The 19,582-nt window shown below is 37.1% G+C and overlaps 1 long non-coding RNA gene across 5 annotated transcripts in view; it reads right to left on the bottom strand.

Annotated features, from left to right (window-relative positions):
- Positions 1-19,582, bottom strand: part of LOC141371660 (uncharacterized) — a 145,088-nt gene that overhangs the window by 27,031 nt on the left and 98,475 nt on the right. For 2 of the 5 annotated variants that reach the window (XR_012376767.1, XR_012376766.1), the window contains exon 4: positions 12,039-12,115. The exons of 2 other annotated variants lie outside the window; for them this stretch is intronic. This is a non-coding gene — a long non-coding RNA (uncharacterized lncRNA). Of the gene's footprint in view, positions 1-12,038; positions 12,116-12,768; positions 12,839-19,582 lie in introns of all 5 variants that reach the window. One more of the 5 variants, XR_012376768.1, reaches the window with a different exon arrangement.

The following is a 19,582-nucleotide window of genomic DNA, read 5'->3' as shown; positions in this document are numbered from 1 at the left end:
TCATGGGGGATCCATTGTCTCTATTGCAATCCATCTTACATAAAATGATGGAATTATGGACTCTAAAGTGATGCCTTGTTCACAGTTAGTGAACATGGTTTTTATTTCCTCCAACCCATCATGGACTGATACTTTGGTAAACTAAAATAAAATGAACTTCTGGGAAAGCTAGAGGGCCCAGCTACGTCAGGTTGCTATAGAAGTTTCCAAATGCTGGCTCTCAATTTTTGTATTTGTCTCATCAGAGTTGCTGATCAGAATCAGTGTGCAGACTACACTCTGAGAGCACCAGTGAGCTACATTCTATCAAATCACCATTATTTTCTAGGCTCACCATTTACATGACTCCAGTCCAAGCATCAAAAGTCAACCTAAAACTCAATTGTCTGTTCAGATGAGTTGCATCTAGAAAATACATGAAAAGGTTCTTTCTCTCCCACTAAATATCCTCCGCTCATAAAGCACTTTAGAATCCTGTGTTAGATAAAATTGTCAAAGATTTTATGGCAAAGAGGTACCAATACCTTCATCAAAGTATGGAAGCGCAGGAGGATACTTGAAAACACTGGCCACAAAAGTCTTATAGAGAAGCAGAAAAATGACCAAAAAGAAAACAAACAAAAATCCCATCCAAGCTTATTAAAGAAAATTTTAACAATATTTTATAAAAGGGACACAAAAACTGCATTGAAGTTCTTGTCACTAAGATGATGAAATTCAGTAAAGGCAATATAGAAAAAAAATTGTTAAATAATAAAGTTCTGTGCACTATCCCTTTAATCTAGCAAGTTTTATAAAAGTCAAACTGTTCATTTTGTGTTACATAAGAAAAATATCCAGATGAATTTCTGAACTTTCAACCATATTCACTGATGTCAATATGTTGCAGAGATGCAAAGAGACATTTCAGTGAGACACTCACCTTCCAGCTACGCCTGGGTATACCATTTGTCTTAAGGACTAAAATTCGGGGATAACAATACCCTCTCATCCATAGGCTCAGAGTCATAATAATCTCCTTCTTTCTGGATTCCATTGCTTGAGCCAGATTACTTTTCATACTGTTTCTTCATATACTTTGCAACATGATCACATCGTATTTTTCTTCAAAACTCTGGCAGATTGTTTGGGCTAGAGATAGATGGAGACAAGAGGCACCATCTGGTGTAAGATCTTTATTCCTTGTTAGCACTATAGGAGTTCTGGTATTTTACATGGTTCAAGCAGTAGCAACAAATTTTTTAAATGCATAGATTGAGAAGGTGTAAGATGGTCAAATGGCCCTTGGCACCGTCTGAGCACATCACTGGTTTCATTGGTGTAGAGTTGGGTTTTTTTGTTTTGGGTTTTTGTTTTTTTTTTTTTCCAATTCAGACAACCAGTGGCATATGGTTTCATGATTCACAAAGATGGTCCTTGACTATAGATTTGACGATCTCAACACAACTTCCAGGCTTGCCAGAGCTGTGTTACAGCAGAGAGAGCAAATAGCTCATGATATTTCTCCTCTGATGAGTAAGCTCCAAAATCACAGGTTTAAATTTGATCTGGGATTGAAAGAAAAGGAACCATGTCCTCCCATGCCAGTATCCATGCTTTTTCTTTGTCAGAGGTGAGTGTCTATTTCTGCATCACTGATCCGTGGTTTCAGGGAACAAACGCTCGAATAATGCCCAGGTTAATTCTGTTGACTTTGACTGAATATATACATTTGCTCTTTTCTTTATCTTTCTATTCTTTGGAACTCCAAGCCTTTCCTGAACTTGAGCTATAGTTCTAAAAATCTAGCAACCATTTAATAGAATGTTTTTTCACCTTCCACACACAAAGTATAATGTTTTCTAATGGAATTAGCTAAGAGTTGGGTGCCAGGAGATTTGCTCAGAAGCTAACTCACAGCTACCTTGCGAAGATAAGTGAAAAAATGAACTGGAACGGTGCTTTGGAAACAAACTAAAACATCAAAAAATGGGGCTTATACAAGTTAATCTTGACTGCAATTCAGGAATAAAGTTAAAGGAAACCTCACCTGTTGGCTCCTGATTTCAGAAGGCTACTAAAGAAAAAGTGAAGGTACACCACTGTCTTGATAAAGTAGAAGAAAGCAATCTCCATGTTGAGATGTCCACCTCCTTATCTCTCAACTTATCCAAACAACAGAGTTATTGCTATTGGAATGTATTACCAAAAATTTGAAGTATCTTTCTAAGGATCACATTAATACCATCGTAATCTCTGTGAATTGCTCTGCTATTACCCTATACAAGTGTGGTCTTCATTCTCCTCTCTCCTGTCAGCCATTTCCTTTGCTTCTTTTGTTAATCCTTAATTAAACCCTCACTTCTCTTTCATGCTTCCTCCAAATGCTTTCTTACCTGAAGACTCACCTTTTGACACAGTTTTCTGGATCCATGAATTATGACTTTACTGAGTCCTTTGACCACTTATCCCTGCCATCCACCACTCCTTCACTGAAAGCCTCCTTTTTTTTTTTTCTGATATCATGAAATGGTGCAGATATCAGTGGGGATGATTTGAAACGAATAAGGAAAAGAAGAAATAACAGAACATAAATAGGGTGCTATGTTGAAGAAAGTAGATGTCAATATGACAGCAGATGGTGTAGATAAACGCACTATTAATATGGTCAACTCGTTGTATTTGCCACATGGCTGCAATTATAAACCATACATATAACTCAGAAGTCTAACAAGCTCTGCAGGTGGTTATTCATTAACGCTCTTTAGTCAAGAGCTATGCAAGAATCGATTCTTTTTGTATTTGTCCAACAGGCAGAGTGCCTCACAATGTAGAGGTCATTTTTGTAAAAGCTAATGATTTGTAAACAGTCTTATTTTTATGTTAGCAGCAAACAATCTCCTTCAAAGTTCAGAGGAGAGATATTTGTATATTCCTGACATGCCTTCGTTTCAATTCTGTAATAAGACTCTGCTTCTTCTTGAATCACATGCCCCAGAAAGAAAAAGTGAAGGTACACCACTGTCTTGATAATGCAGAAGAAAGCAATCTCCGTGTAGCAGTTCATTTCTTCTCTACTCTATATGCTGGAGATGAAACAGAAGTTGGAGTCCAGGGAATGACCGATCATCATTGGGCCTTAAATTGTAATAACTTCCCAAAACACTGGCTTGGGAGATAAATCTGAAGCTGGTGACAAATTTAGGATCCAAGGTGCTGATCAACAAATAGATCATTTCAAAATCTCCAGTGGTGGGCGGCTGCGTGGCACAGTCGTTAAGCGTCTGCCTTTGGCTCAGGTCATGATCCCAGGGTCCTGGGATCGAGTCCTGCATAGGGCTCTCTGCTCGGCAGGAAGCCTGCTTCTCCCTTTCCCACTCTCCCTGCTTGTGTTCCCTCTCTCGCTGTCTCTCTCCCTCTGTTAAAAAATAAATAAAATCTTAAAAAAAAAATCTCCAGTGGTTCCCTGGTGAATATAAAATAAAGGCCACACTTATCAAATTGATACTTAGAGCTCTCCATCGTCTGAGAGCAACCTATCTTTCCAATGTTTAAACTACTTACATTTACTAACACCCCTCAGTTTCCTGTAGAAAAAAATCTAATCTGTAAACTTAAAAACATTATATGGATTCCAGGTTCTACAATTTTGTTTATATGTAGTTCTTTTGGAGATGTCCACCTCCTTATCTCTCAACTTATCCAAACAACATCCTTCCTTTGGATCCATCCTACAGACTCATGCCATCTATGTTCCTTCCGAGCTGCTTCAGACCTTGATACCTCTCTCCTCTGATCTCCTAAACAACTGATTTCCCAACCTATCCACATAAGGCTCTTATCATGGGCTATCTTTGATTGTTAGTTAACATTTTTTACATATGTCCTGCCCTCGCTACCAAATTCTGCTGTGCCAGATGCTATGATTAAGCCCAGAGTGAAAATTCCTTGGAGATAATTACTCACTTCTTTGTGCAACCTTTACAGAAAAGGCACTCATTGTATTTGTCAATGGATCATTTTATTGAATTCCTGCATTTTAAATATAAGTGCATGATCAATGTTAAATGTTCAACTCCAAATTTCTCTAACTGTAGAGACGTTTGCCAAATTGAATCTGGCTTTATAAAAGCATATTGCTAGGCATTAATGTAAGCCTGAGATAACACCCTAAAATCTAAGTTAGAAAAATACAGATTGAAAGCCCAAGCAATAAAGCAGAGATAAAATTTTAAAATTTCCTTTAAAAATTTGTAGTAAAGACATATTTTTAAAAATATAATTGTTTTTATACATCTTTTAATATAATTAACAGTCTGACCATCAACACAGTATTACAAGACATTTTTTTAAAACAGATCTGTAGGATTGACCTCATCTGGTAGTCATAGCAAAAATAAAACATGCAAACTAGCCTGTGTTGAAAAGATGCTTAGATAAACCTGGTCAGTACATTCTCAGCTAAGCTCTGAAAGAAGCATTCTGAATAACCTAGGACAATGGAGCATTCCACAAGGAATTCGGGAAAGTAAATTAAAGAAGGTGACAGTGTCTAGAAAAATAAATATAGTGACAAAGACAAATTTTACACTAGCTGCAATGTGATTATATCCATATAAGACTACTGCACAAACTTTTTATACCAAAGTAAACATTCCATTCAGCCAAACAATTGTAAATTCAGTCAAACAACCAAGTGGATTGCCCCTATTCAATTGGCTGGTCGACTGAATTGACTGAATGTTTAAGCATTAAAAAATCTGGCTCAAAAAAAAAATTTTGGCTCATAACTTAATGTGGCCTTAGAATGCACAGAGTATATAGCTGGAAAAGCCATTTTCTCAGCTTAAAGTAACATACAAAATGTTGTGCCACAGACCATCAGCTGTCCACCAAAGATGTGTGCTCCAGCTATAGCACAGAGTTGCTGCTAGCAAGTGGCTGGAGCCATGGAGTCCATTTCCCAGCCCCCTTGCATTTAGGTGAGGCCCCTGGCTAGTTCTAGTATTAAAAAAAGAAAAAAAAAAAACAGAGAGGGAGAGAAAGAGTGAGGAGAGAGAGAGAAAGAGCCTAAGTAGTGTGGGCAATTTGGGGAATAAAATGGTTAAAAAAACATTGTTGTCTTCTCCACAATTTCTCTTTCCCTACCTGCCCAGGCTCTTGTCTTTATGTGTTTGCATCATTGCTACACTATGGTCCTTGTGGTTGGAAGAGATTTTGTCATAAGGTAAGTGTATTAGAGATTTTGTCATAAGGTAAGTGTATTAGTCAGCTCCGGCTACTATAACAAAATAACATAGACTGGGTGACTTAAACAACAGACATTTATTTATCACAGTTCTGGAGGTTGGGATGTCCAATATCAAAGTACCCCCAGATTTGGCTGTTGGTGAGGGCTGTCTTCCTGGCTTGCAGAGGGCTGCTATCTTGCTATTTCCTTACATAGCCAAGAGAGGAAGCTCTGGTGTCTCTTCCTCTTCTTATAAGGATGCTAGTCCTATCATGGGACCTCCATACTTATGACCTTATCTAAATGAAATTATATCCCAAAGGCCCCACCTCCTAATACCATCATATGGGGGCGGGGGAGCTAGGGCTTCAATATAGGAATTAAAAAGTTGGGGGGCAGGGGAGGGACACAAACACTCAGTCCATAACTTTTATCTTCTCAAACTGGATATATATTAACTTCTATTAGCCTACTCAAATCTTCAAGACAGGTTTAGAAAAAAGTCCAATTACCCAGTGAAAACAATACGCCATAATTCGACATTTGATGATAATAAAAATAATGATGGTGGTGGTGATAATAAAAAGGTGATGATAATAAAAACTAAATGGTTTTTTGTTTGTTTTTAGAAAAGAGTCTTTAAAACAATTTGTCAAAATAACTGCTATGTTTAAAGGCTTCTTTTTTCAGTCTTTCAAAAAGGAAAAAAATAATTATTTCAATTAAAACTGAGTTAGGCAGAGCTTAAGCACTCTCTCTATAATTATCAGGAAAAAAAAAAAAGACTCTTTGAGCCTGTTGCAGTTTACTCCCCCCAAGGCATTCACTGGGAAGGTCCCTGGGGCATTACTGTAGACTAGCATTAAAGTTACCGATTCAAACCACAGTCCATCCAAGAAAGCCCCCTACAGAGCCCTTCCTATTATTACTCAGTGCAAAGAACTGCATTGTCTTCCCAAACACCTAATTTAGAATGAACTTACATGAGCTCTTAGAGGCACCACAGTCTTGCAGAGCCGTCAACATTACCCTGAAGCTGGACCAGGATAAAATATAAAGTTAGGATCCTGTGAATTACAAAGGAGTGAGACAAACCCGATGTGTCCATAAGATATTAGAAATGAAACATACTTTACCTAATTGTTCTACAATTTCTTTAACTGTTAACTAACGTTAACATTTACAAGGGCAAACAGTAACTTAAGCAAAAATCCTATTTCTTTAATATATAAAAACTACTTTTCCTTGGTTTGAACTGATTTCCCCCCTTTCCCCCAACTTGTGCTGTTATTTGGGGTTTCCAAATATAATAGTGCTACTGACCATTCTTAATTGCACCGTAATGGGTGTTAAGCACAGGAGTGTGTGCAAACAAACTCGACTTTTCTAGTCTTTGACTGTTCCTTGCCTCTGGCCTCTGTCAGAGAGGCTTGCTAACTACATCTCAGGGGAGCAATCACACAGCTTGACTCAGCCTGTGGCTCTGACTATTGGGACTTCCTGAAGTCACAACCACTTTGGCGTCCAGAACTGGGGCACGGTATGTCTACTCTTCATAAAATACAGAGATTGCAAGTGTGAAGCGTGAGAGCTGATTAGGGATGCACCTTAAATGGTACCAAGGGAACCAGTTAGCAATGCAAAATATGAGATAATATAAACATAACATTCACTGCCAGTTGATCACTTATGTGAGCACCATGAAAAGCAAAATACAACAGAAAAAAAACTGCAAGTGAGCAACAAATACAAGATTTTTTCAAAGATAATTTTGCATAAAAGTTCAATTTCATGGGGGAAAAATGAATAATAAAGAAATAAAATGATGTGGAATGATGTGCCAGAAAAAAATTGATATGTCTATTTGTCTTTCTGGAACGTACTTGGTATTAATCATTTCTAATGGGTATATCTAGTCCTCTTTATACATACAGTATTGATTGAGAGAATTTGAAGTTAGAAGATGCAATTATTTTGGCTGTATTTAACCTGTTTCTGTGACTACAATAGAATGATTCCATTTTCCCTCTTAAAAAGTCAAAGTAATCTTGATTCAGGAATTTCTTTTTTTAATTATCAGTTTTTAAGGAACATAACATCATGCTTAGCAGAAGGGCCCTTTCCTCCTCAGTATTCTCGTGTAGCTACTCTCCTGTCAGCCTAGGCTTTCAAAGAGAGGAGAAAAAAATCTTCATAAAAGCTTTGGCCTAATTAACAAGAATGAACTAGATTTTATGATGAACAATTTATAGGCAGTTAATAGAGCTCATACACGGTAGCCAGGAGCTAGATAATTTATCATAAAAGGAATTTCAGTTACACTCCTAATCCCCATTCTCTTGATATTGCAACCAAATGCATTTACAATTGCCACTTTTATAAGCTTTGATTTACTGACAAATGATGCTGCATTTTATAGAGTCATAATGAAACTTATAAATGCAGTAAATACTTGTATCTCTGCCCATATGGTTCAAATACTTTGCCAGACAATTTACTCTTCTACATTGTTATCTCTAAATGAAAATGATTTTTCAAAGATCTCTTAAGAATTCTTCATACTAGCACAAATAATAATAAAAGTAATAGCAAATCTTAAGTATTTCTTGACAAGAAACTGTTTTATCTCTAAAAGAACAACACAGCTGTTGTAATGAGTTATGAATGATAAATGTTTTTCAAAATTATAAATAAGATGAAATAGCAAATATCCAAACATAATTTTTTAAAGGGCAGAATTTAAAGTAGGCAAGACCCAGGAGATCAGATTGTCTCTTATCACTTGGTGTCTTACTACTGTTCCTATTTTAAAATTATAACAAAATATGGCAGACATTGTGGGGGCAGAATTGGATGACTGTATATACACTACATCTCCTCCAGCCATTGATCCCTGGAGGAGTTCTTGAAGTCCTCAAATTAGGTTAACGCTTCTTCCAGAAAGGCTCCCTTGACCACTGGCATCCCTTTTATGCCTTCTTACAATCCTATTCTTTTCCCCCATCACAAAAACAAATACAACTGTGTTGTAACTGCCTGATTAGCATTCACATCCCCCATTGACCATGAACTCTAAGACAGTAAGGACCACAATATCCCCACTCTGGAATCAAAACAATGTCTGGGACATAATGTATTTCTGAATGAGTGATGTCTTTGGTTTCCAAGCCTGTTAATATAAGTGAGAATAAATCATCCTAGTTGTATGATGCAGTAATAAATTTGGTCGCTAAAATTAGCAGTGAATTAGTCTCTATTTTAAAGAGTAGAACATTCAAAAGTCATGATTTTCTCTACTCCCTTCTCATGACCAGCATTATAAATACTTTTAAATATTATGCTCTATTTAGATCTTCCACATTTTAAAAGGGACATGTTATAATAAGAAAAAGGTGAAAGAGAAAATAGTAAAAATAAGAAATGACTAGAAGAGAAATCCAGAGGAGAAGCTCAGAGAAAGATGATGGTTTGACCTGAAACAGATGTGCTAAATATTACATTAATCATGGTCTCTGGGGACAAAAAGAAAGTGCTGCCTATTTCTTGAAGGGACAGAGCCATGGACAACTGCAAAGTTGTTTAGACCCTATTAACTAACAAATTCCTGACTTAACAGGCTATGAGATGAGATTAAGCACCCATAGGTCGACTCAACAGACCATTTTTCTAGTGATTCGGGATGAAGAGCTGCCTGCCAAACAACCGGTTTTTGTACAGCTGATCACACTACAGGCAGGTGGTCAATTTTAGTTTATCATCCACTATTCCCAAATATCAAATATAACTCTCTTTCATCCAGGGTTTCTTATCTCCTATCTAGAGGTTATGCAGTAGGTTCTATTATTTTTTAAAGCAAGACATTTTTCTAGGAAAATGATCCTTTTTCCTCTCAGATTCACCCCATCACCACAGAGAAGCTGAGGCTCAAACAGCTGTCCCAGAAGGCAGGTCCCTGGCTGCCAAATCACCCGTAAGAAGACAGTATCCCTGGCACACTCAGAATGGCTAGCAGGAGAATGCAGCTGAAAATCTGCTAGTTCCCTGACACCTTTTCCAATTTATTCCCCATCTGTAGAAGTGTGGAGACCCAGTGCAGAACATGCTCCTAGCACTGTCTACCGAGGATGCCAGCCCACGACACCTACGAGAGATGGAACCAACAACTCTTTTGCCCTGAGTCAAAATAAAGCCTCAAAATGCTATCTTTTATGATTCCTAATATCAACTAAAAATAACAGAGGTGGTTAGTTCAGACCCAAGATTCACCTTGGAGATTTTTCCTAATTGTACATATCCCAAAAAGTGTCTTTTTTCCAAATGGAATTGGTCACTGACATGTGGATATGCTCCTAATAGCAAAATAAAAATATTCCCTGCCTGAAGCATTATAATAAAGTTGTCTTTTTCCATTTCATTGTCTCAGAACATTTAATCAATTGACATGACATCTGGGGCAGGTCAAAAGGAGCCACCTCTATTAATTTATAATTGCAATAGTCATTAACTTATTGATGACATACTCTTACTACTTTAAGTTATTTTTAACAGTTTTAGTTTTAGTTTTTTAAAATGTTTTTAAACTATAAACTCACTTGGGAGTCAGAGATAGAAACCTATGCACTTTTTTATCCTGTGTTCCCCATTTTGAAAAAAGCCAGCCCCAAGGAAAATTCTGAAGTGGACCCATTTTGTCTGCAAAAAAGCTGGCCTCCCATTTAGGAGGCTTTCCTATTGCCTACCTAATCTCAAGAACCTGAGATCATCTACCTACCAAGCTCTCATTGAAATTTTATATTAAATGAAACTTTGACAGTATATTTAATTTTTCTAAGACAGAACTGGGTACACAGTAGAAGCCCCAAATTTATTAACTCCCTTCGTTTTCCAGCTCAGGAAAAGATCCATTACCAGTTACTTCCAAATGTATGAGGACATCAATCAATAATTTTCTTCTACCCGCAGTATTCTCTTCTCTAGTTATAAAAGAAAAGCCTTGTCTCCTTATTAAGGAAGGTGTATGTGTGTCTGGATGAGGGGGAGAAGGAGAAGTGGATTGAAAGAAATACAAATTCTTCCTAGGCTGCTGAATGGCACAAAACAAGCAGTTACCTCCCTCTGCCTACACATAAAACCATATTTGCTCCCTTTTCCTCCCCGGGTCCCTCCTCCCACCCACTGTTCCCACCCCCACCCCCACCCCTGACTCCTAAGCAGGGGCCAGCTTCCCTGTCTTTATCTTTCTGAGTTCACAGCAGGACCCTGACGACCCTATCTTAATTCTGGTCTCAAGCTAAGTACTTTACTGACAAGACAACGCTTGTCCGAGGCAGACAATGGGAAGTAGATAAGTATTAAAAATGCTTAATTCCAAACATGGGAATGAATAAGCTAAACCACTTTGGTAATAATTCTCCTCAGTAACGAATACGATGAGGAAAATCATTCCTTAGCACAACAGTGTGTACATGACAAGTGTTTGGGTTCATTTACTTAACATGTTTTGCGTAAGTTGTGATTAATAGCCTACATTTTTTTCTGATATTGTCTCCATCACATTGTGAATTTTAGCCTTAAACAATGGCTGTGTTGTGTTTCAAATATTTGAGAACGTACCAGACAGGCATCCTCCACCCTATTAACAAAAGTATTACAAATACTAGCTAACTTGGGGAATCTGCATCCCATATTTCTTCCCCACCAAGCTTATAGAATGTCTATGCATATATGCACTCGCATGCAGATTTTCTTGCTAAACATGAGTATACTCACAAAGCCATAGTCACTCTCTTATATGTGTGGGCAAAAAAAAAAAATTACGTTGGAACAAGGACTACATTGCAGGTACAGTTCAGGGCATCTTTGAACGGCACACCCTCGCTACAAAATGTGGGCCACTTATCTAGACATCCTAGTATTTTGACATAAGCCCTGTCAGATAAAAGATTCCATGCTACCAGATACACTTCTTTTGAAAATGTCATCGAGGGTAGAAATTGACTTTCTGCCTCAAATTCAGCTGTTGTTCTGAGAAACCCCCTGTCGTATTAAAAGTGTCCCTGTTCCACCTCCATCTAGACATAGAACATATGATGGAATCGACATATTTGTAGGAATGCAAAATTCTCACTGATTCATTCATTCATTAAACAACTATATACAAATCACCGCCCTAGATGCTGGGGATATGGCAGTGATCAAGACAGCGAAGGTCCCCGCTCTCAGGGAAACTACTTGTTATGATTTCAGATAGTGTATTATTATTATTATGTAAAAATAATATAAAGAAGGGTAATTTGCTAGAGAACGACTGTTTTGGATTAGACAAAGAAAATCTCTCCCAAGGCTGTGATATTTAAGCAAATCATACATAATCATAGATACTAAATAACTTAGTAGAAAGGACACCGGATCTGGACACAGAAGCCTCAAGTTCTAATTTTTTTAGAGTCTTTAGGCAAGTTCCTGAAAGCCTTCTGCTTTTAGCATATAATAGCTACCCCACTGGGAACATTTCTCATTCTCCCTAAAAGGGTTGATATTGGTTCAACTTGATGAGCTTTCTCCATTATGATATTTATATCATAACTAAAACCCACTACATCCACCTTCTTAAATATGAAGACTCTAAATCAATGGTTCTCAACTGTGAATGCACACTAACTTGGAATCCTAACCCTGGTGGCATGCTTTAGATGCTGAAGTAAATAACGTGAGATGAATCAGTATGAAGGACTTATAAATGCCATCCACAAGCAGCTTAGAAAAGTGGGGGTCTTTTAGAATTAGTGACCACAATCTCTGGATGCTCCACTGTCTCATAGAAAACCACCTGATGGAAGTGAAAATCTTCGAAGCAATTCAACATTTTCAAGGCCGATTTATCCCAGGCGATTTGGCACAAGATATCTGTATTGGGGGCAGAAAAAAAAAAAAAAATCATGGTCATGTGATCAAGCCAGATTCAGACTGGAGGTGACATATATGTTTGTGGTGTTACCGCATTTTTTTTCAAGTTTTACAACAGAAATCACATTCTTTTGAGGTTAAAAACTGCTCTACTCTCTTCAAAGGATTTTGTATCTCACACCTCCACCCACACATTGAATTAGTAGTCCAAACCAGATGGAGGTTAGTGCTTTGGGTGAGAATGACTGTCTGGCAAAAGTCTCTCCTTGATTACCCATAACTATCACTTGTACCTTTAGGCCTAACGGCACTTTGCTTGATTTCTGACATTAAACAGCATTTATGTTATATTAAGTCCTACTTTGAGCTACACAATTTTCCATACCATAGCCATGTGGAATGGCTGAAAAATAGTTTTTTGATAGGTCATTAGGAAGAACCAAGAGAAAATTCAAAGATGAGTCAGAAGTGTTTTAATAAACAAATACATTCATAGGCCAGCACCTTTTCTCACAGTGCTAATATCCCCACCAAATGCTCATTTCTTCTTCTTAGTCACCCAAATTTTACCCAATCTTCAAGGCTCAGTTCTACCCTCATCTTCCTCCCTCTACCAACCTTCTAGAATTCATAATTCTTATATATATACATACCATTGACTTCTCTTCTAATTGTTTCTGTATTTGATTCAACTGAAGTATGTGTAGAAGATAAAAGATATTCCTACAAGATAAAAAGCATATTTTACACTACTGTCCCTCAGTAACTTCTCTGTAATTAGGCTAGAATCAGGCAAACAATGGGACTTGGAAGATGGGCAACAAAGGAAGACTCGTGGAGATGTTGCCTAGGGCTATAGGATTAGAGCTTGATCTGAATCATGTGTTCAGAAAGAAGCAGAATAGACCCAGTAAGCATGTTCCTGGCTAGAAACCAGTAGCTTTGGAGACAGAAGGGAAGACCTCAGAATCTGAAGGCAGAACCAGATTGGAAAGTTAGTTCAGCAACACCTCTATAAAATGGGCTTGCAGAATTCCAAAAGGAATAAACACAATGCGTGTAAAGCAGCTATCCAGTGATGACTACCATATAGTAGGTACTTGGCAAATAAGAACTATTATTATGATGGCCCAATATTGTTGGAAAAAAAGAATTTTACTATGCTTTTGACTAGAAATTCAGGAAGAGATATGATATAAAAAATAAAGGCAAAATTAAGATCTACGAGAAAAATCAACTGGGTCACACTGAATACTTGGATCCAAGTAAAATCTGGATTTGTGTGGGAAGAGGGCTTCTCTTCAGCTTCTCTTTTATTTATCCCAGAAATGCATCTTTTTTTCTTTCCTTCTGGTTGATCTTATAAAATGTTAAAGTGTCCATATTTTAGATACTACAACAAGGTAGTACAAAGGAAAGAGCCCAGGATTTAGAATCAGCATCTGTGGGTTCTGGGCTCACTGGAAGAAACCGAACAATTATCTTACTCTTTACACCTTGTTTTGATCCATTGTAAAATAAGCACTCTTACTCCACAATGCTCTTGAGAAAATTAAGATGAGGTATAGAACTTACTGAATACCTTGGAGTTGAGATTGGCCAAACTATTCAGCAATCAAATAAAAAAAAAATTCTGAATTGGTACTTATTATTTCTTATAAGCAAAGGACCATGAAAGATACAAAAGAAATTGGAGCCAGAGGACCCAGCCTAGGAGAACTAGTTGCTGATGGGACTGTAATTCACTTAAAAAGGGCACAAAATTAAACTGGCATAGTACCAACTGTGAAAACATGGAACATTCCATAGGTAGTGATGAGGCACAGAGCTTGATCACTAACCTCCCAGGGCTACCACTCCAAGGCCACCCCAACTGAGCTCTAACCTACCCCTTGAAGCCTCATTTGCCAGCTCTCTCTTGGAAATTTGTTTCAGCCAAGTTGGAACACATGCTATCCCCAAACATGTGCTAAACTTTCCCTCTGTTTGCTCATTCTCCTTCTTTGCACATCTAACCATGAAACTACCCAGAATCTTTCCTCTTTAAAATCCTTTCCATTTATTACCACATACTCTAAATGTCACTTTTTCCATGAAGCTTTCCTAACACTTTAACTGTTCACTTTCCACTTTTGAACCCCCTATTTCATTTTGTTAGTGCCTCTCTGTGGCAGTTTATACAATCTACTTATATATTACCTTTCCCCTCTTGGATTAAAAGACAGAAAACTTAACCTCCTGCACCTTATATCACTCCCAAGAACTTGCTCATAGTAGGTATTTACTAACATTCTCAATATTGAATTCATTAATAGAATCTGGTTGAGATGCTTATAAGTCCATGCAACAAATAAATGCAATCTTAATCTTGACTGGGACAAAACAATTCTCTTGCTACCTTATTCATTTATTCCTTAAGTATTTGTTACTGGTGCTTATGTTGTATAAGCCTATGGGATACATGCAAGTAAACAGCTGACTGCAGAAGCAGGTGATAGGGCTGTGATATAAGACGGACAGGATGGGCAGATCGGTGGGGAGGGGGGTGGATAAACACTCATCCCTTAACACTCTTCAAAGGACTTCTAATGGCTAAGAAAAGAATTTTCGCAGTAGGTGATCCATGAATCAGAGAGTTGAATTTGACATCAAATCTCTCTCCAAAGAGGGTAGGAGCAGAATGATTTAAGCTCAGCTAGAGAGAAGTGATATGGAGCAAAGGTATAGGAGGCCCCTCTGCTTTCTGCATATTGAACTTGTAGTCCTTTGGCAGAGGAAAATATTGGGCAGATTAATATATATTTTCATCCACCTAGTAAAACTTCATGCTATATACAAGCCATCATTATCACAATTATACCCTTCTCTCTCTGTCTCTCTCTTTTTTTTTTTTACTAATTCAGAACAACTGTATCTTTGAAATGGTAGTACTGAAATATGGCAAACATCTTACTTTCAGCAGCAATAAACTTATGGCTAAAACGTAATGTTTCTTGTATATTCCTTCTCTAGTCTTTTGGATTATAGATTATGAAAGAGAGATTTTATGCAGCAGTTGGTGACAAAATATATTTCTTATTAATGTGTAATATTTGCTACATTAATAATTTTATGGCTTTAATTATTGATGCAAACTTAATTGTGCCCCATGTCCCTTTTTCTTGCAGCTCAATAAAAACTATATATTTCTTTAATTAGGTTTCATTTGAAGACTAGAAGACAATGCAGGAATGGTTTCTTGCTAATTCACCTATCTACAGCCAGTAAAGAAATGGAATTAGTGTCTTGAATGTGGTTTAGTGAGAAAAATTATCTAACTGTTCTGAAAGTGTGACTTTCCTTTGCACAGTTAACCTCACCCAGAGGCCAGGGATATATAGCCAACTGAAACCGAACGCTGCAACAGGGGATGGTTTTCTTCCTTTCCTGGCTTTGGGGAGAAATTCCACTGATTTTAGTAGAGATAGAAAGGGAAAATTGGGGTCACCTACATGGTTATCCTACTGTCTTCCCTCTTTATATGCTGTGCTTTACTAGAAATGTAATCTTGGTCTTTCCTGCTTGATTTCAACATTTTGTTGTGGCATTCTACTTACAATAATGGGGAATGTTGTAACTACTTTATTCTGGGCCCAAATGTTTCAAAACAACTACAAGAAATGCTAGATGGAAGGAAACTAACATTTACTAAGCATCTGGTGCAGGTTATACTAGGAGCTTCCAATCAATTACCTCTTTAATCTCCAGGGGTCACAATAGCAAATGTCAACAAGATCAGAAACGAAGCAAGCAGATTGGGCTTGAGAAATAAGGAGCCCTCTGAGCTCCATCTTTCATTTTCCACTTTTGATAGAGAAATGAGTACAGAAAAAAAAGTTTAAGAATAACATTTGTAACTTTCTGTAAGAATAACAACAGAGCAAGTGCAATGATGAATTGCAATTGATACTCATATCTCAGGGTCAGGCCGTTGGGAGTGAAGGGACTATGGCAAACCCGAAGGCTCATATCCTGTCCTGAGATTATCTACTCCGTCTTTATTGTTGCCATTTTGATAGCTCTTCTAAATTTTTAAGTGAAGCTTAAAAGCTTCATTCTTAAATATATTTATTTTCTACTATTACATAAAAGACTAACACTAACTTACTAGCCTAAAACAATACAAATTTATGATCTCACAGTTTTCTTCCTCAGGAGTTTAAACACTACCTAGCTGGGTCCTGTGCTAAGGGTGTCATTGGGATAAAATCAAGGTGTTAGCAAGGCCTATAATCACATCTGTACCTTTAAAGTCCACTTCCAAACTCAGTAGTTGATGGCTGAACTCATTTCCTTGAAGTTGGACGACCAACAACACTATTTTCTTGCTAGCTGTTCACTAAGGACTGCTTTTAGCTCTGAACTGTCCCCTACCCCACCCCCTGGCCACAGATCTTCTCACCACATAGAAGCTTATTTCTTCAAGCCCCGGAAGAAGAATCTCTCTAATGCTTAAAATCTCTCTGACCTCTTTTAAGAGCTCACCTGCGTAGGTCAGTTTCACTGAGGATTATCTTCCCCCTTGATTAAATCAAAATGAAATGATTAGGGACCTTAACTATATCTGCAAAATCCCTTCTGCCATATAATGTAACATACTTACCAGAGTGAGATCTCATCATATTCATAAGTCTTGTTCTTACCCCAAAGAGGGGGATTATACACCAGGAGGGGGGGGAATCTTGGGAGCCATATTGGAATTCTGTCTAATACAGCACTGTCTCGGGCTTTCCAAGGAAGTGTAGTACTCTTTTTAAAAATGAGCTGCTGAATAGCCATGAATACTTTAACTTCCTTTTATTTTCTACAACTGCTTTGACCTCTTTGCACTATCTTATCATAGTATCTATTGGTCCAATGCCATCTACATTCAGTGCCTGTCACTATTTTAAAAACTTTAGTGTCAGAGCCTTTTTCCTGCAATTTGATAAGTATAATAAATAGTTGTCACAAATGAAATTTGCACAAAAGCTAACTGCAATGTCAATAACAGGTATAGTTTTTGTAACTGTAATGTAGGTTGATTCTTGAAATCCTAAATTTATTATTAGTACATTCTATTCAGAGGGACTTACTCTCTTGATATACATAGAAAATTCAAACTTCAAAGCATTTTAGAAAATGACAGACATCTGAAAGTCCCATTTTTATTCCAATGAAAATACCTTTTACCCAGAAGTTAAAATTTCCCACAAATATAAAAAGACTTAAAAAAATAAGGATAATAAAAAGTGCTATTATTCTCAGTAAGACAACTCATAACTATGTTGATTTAGGAAAATATTCAAGCATTTACCTGGGCAATTGTAAGGTAAACTCAGTTCCCACAATGAAAGGAAAATGCTGTGAGGAATTTTCTGGGGTTTCTTTGTAGCTTACTTGCTTCTTTACCTATAAGAATCTTTTATATCACTTTTAAGGGCAAACTATAAGAAACATTTATGTTTAGAGGGGAAATCCATTTATAAGAATTCAGATTAATTTTTAAAGTAGGTAAGCACAGCCCTATAAATAAAATCAATGATTTCCCCAGATACTTTTAGAAAATAAATAAAAATAAACCAGCTCTGGTTGTCTCATTTGTTGCTTGAACACCAAAGAGCAATGCACTGGGATTTTAAAGAGTGGTTGTATTATTTTAGACTTTACAAATCATATAGAGTAATTCATGATTTAGAAAGGAACTACTGAGCTATCTAGCTATTCTCTTTTAAGAGTAGCAGTTAAAACAAACCACCAGCTCACTTCATGCATGGAAGAAAATTCTCCAAACTCTTAAATCTCTAGTCAGTTAATTGACAACTATGTTTAACAGATAAGTATTGTGTACTTCCCCAATTCTTATTGATGAATCTCTCATTCTCAACTTTAAATTTGTTGCGTCAACTAAATGGCTATAAGTGGATTGACTTATACTTTTTATAGTACATAGATTAACTAGACCAGTTCAACCAAATGCCAATATTTTATCCCATCTAATTTTCTTTTTTCTTTTTTAAAGATTTTACTTATTTATTTGACAGGAACAGAGAAAGAGAGAGAGCATCAGCAGGGGGAGTGCCAGGCAGAGAGAGAGGGAGAAGCAGGCTCCCGGAGGAGCAAGGACTCCCATGTGGGGCTCAATCTCAGGACCCGGGGATCATGACCTGAGCCAAAGGCGGATGCCCAACTGACTGAACCATGCAGGCGCCCTACCCTATCTAATTTTCAAGACAGCATGCTGATAAATACTCACAGAAAAATGTTCCTGTATTTATTATTTGCAGCTTGAGAAGACTGATAGGGTTACACAAATGTAATCCTAATTTAAAAGTTTAATTTGATAGGCAGTCATTTCTGAGCACTTTTGATTGTGCCAAGGGTGAAAAATTTGTGGTAAGTTTATTGTAGTCATTTCATAACAATAACCTTCACCTAGAGAGAAGGTGAAATTAGTAATAGCAAAAAAGAAAAAGAAAAAAGAAAGCTCATTTTTAAAAGCACTTTCTTATTTTATTATTTATTATATTTAAAAATAAAAACAAAGCTTACTTTAGCTCTTGACCTACCTCTTCATTTCTCTGATTAAACAGAAAAACTTTCCCCTGCTATAATTTGAGAAGCACTGAGCACCTTCAGTTGGCCTTGGCTTGATCCTGGTGACTAAGACTTCAAGACTTTAGTTTAAAGGCATTGGCAACCACCATTTAAAGGCAGAAGTTATCTGGCAGAGGTAATGCATAAAGTCATTATCACGTAAGATTAGTTCTGAAAGATAAATTGTTGCCTTCTAATGAGTCTCTCTCTCGCAGAATAGGGGCCAGAGCAGTTGGATTTGAAAAGGATAGGAAAAAGAAAAGTCATTCTCTAAAACACCCCAGTCACAATAATCATCCAGTGAATCTCTGCTGAGTTGAATCAACTTAGCACCAGACTTTACTTCCAGGACCCTGTCAAAGAATAATGTTTTGTAGCTGAATCCCAAGGGAAACTTTGATGGCCAGGGGAAAGGAAGAGCAGTTAAAGGGCAGAAACTACAAAAGGAGGTGAGGAGATTACCCATATCTGTGTTTGAATATTTAAAATTAAGTAGGAATAAGGAAACAGGAGATGTTGTATAACTACTACCCAGAGATGTTCCTCTCTTCCCATGGTACAAAATTTAATCTGCTCCTATTTAGCTGATAATTCATTTTAGAAACCCTTGCAGGTTAAATTAACATCTGAAATACAGAAAAAAATTATAGACATTTTTCCTATATCTAGATAGCTTGTAAATGTAATTTTCATATTATTTAGGTAAGGCAGAGAAACAAAGCTCCCCCGGTTTGCATCTTGAATTCACAGAACAATTTACCTATGATAGAAAATAAAGCTATTGGTTAGCAACTTGAATAATCACCACCATGTATAAGATTAAGCTGATCTTATACTTTTCAGATTTACAAT

The sequence above is a fragment of the Callorhinus ursinus genome, unplaced genomic scaffold (genome assembly GCF_003265705.2).
Source record: "Callorhinus ursinus isolate GAN/ISIS: 27379988/994484 unplaced genomic scaffold, GSC_fseal_2.0 scaffold3, whole genome shotgun sequence".
NCBI classification, from domain to species: Eukaryota; Metazoa; Chordata; class Mammalia; order Carnivora; family Otariidae; genus Callorhinus; species Callorhinus ursinus.
Note: the sequence above shows the minus strand (reverse complement) of the source record. Positions and strands in the feature narration are given on the sequence as shown.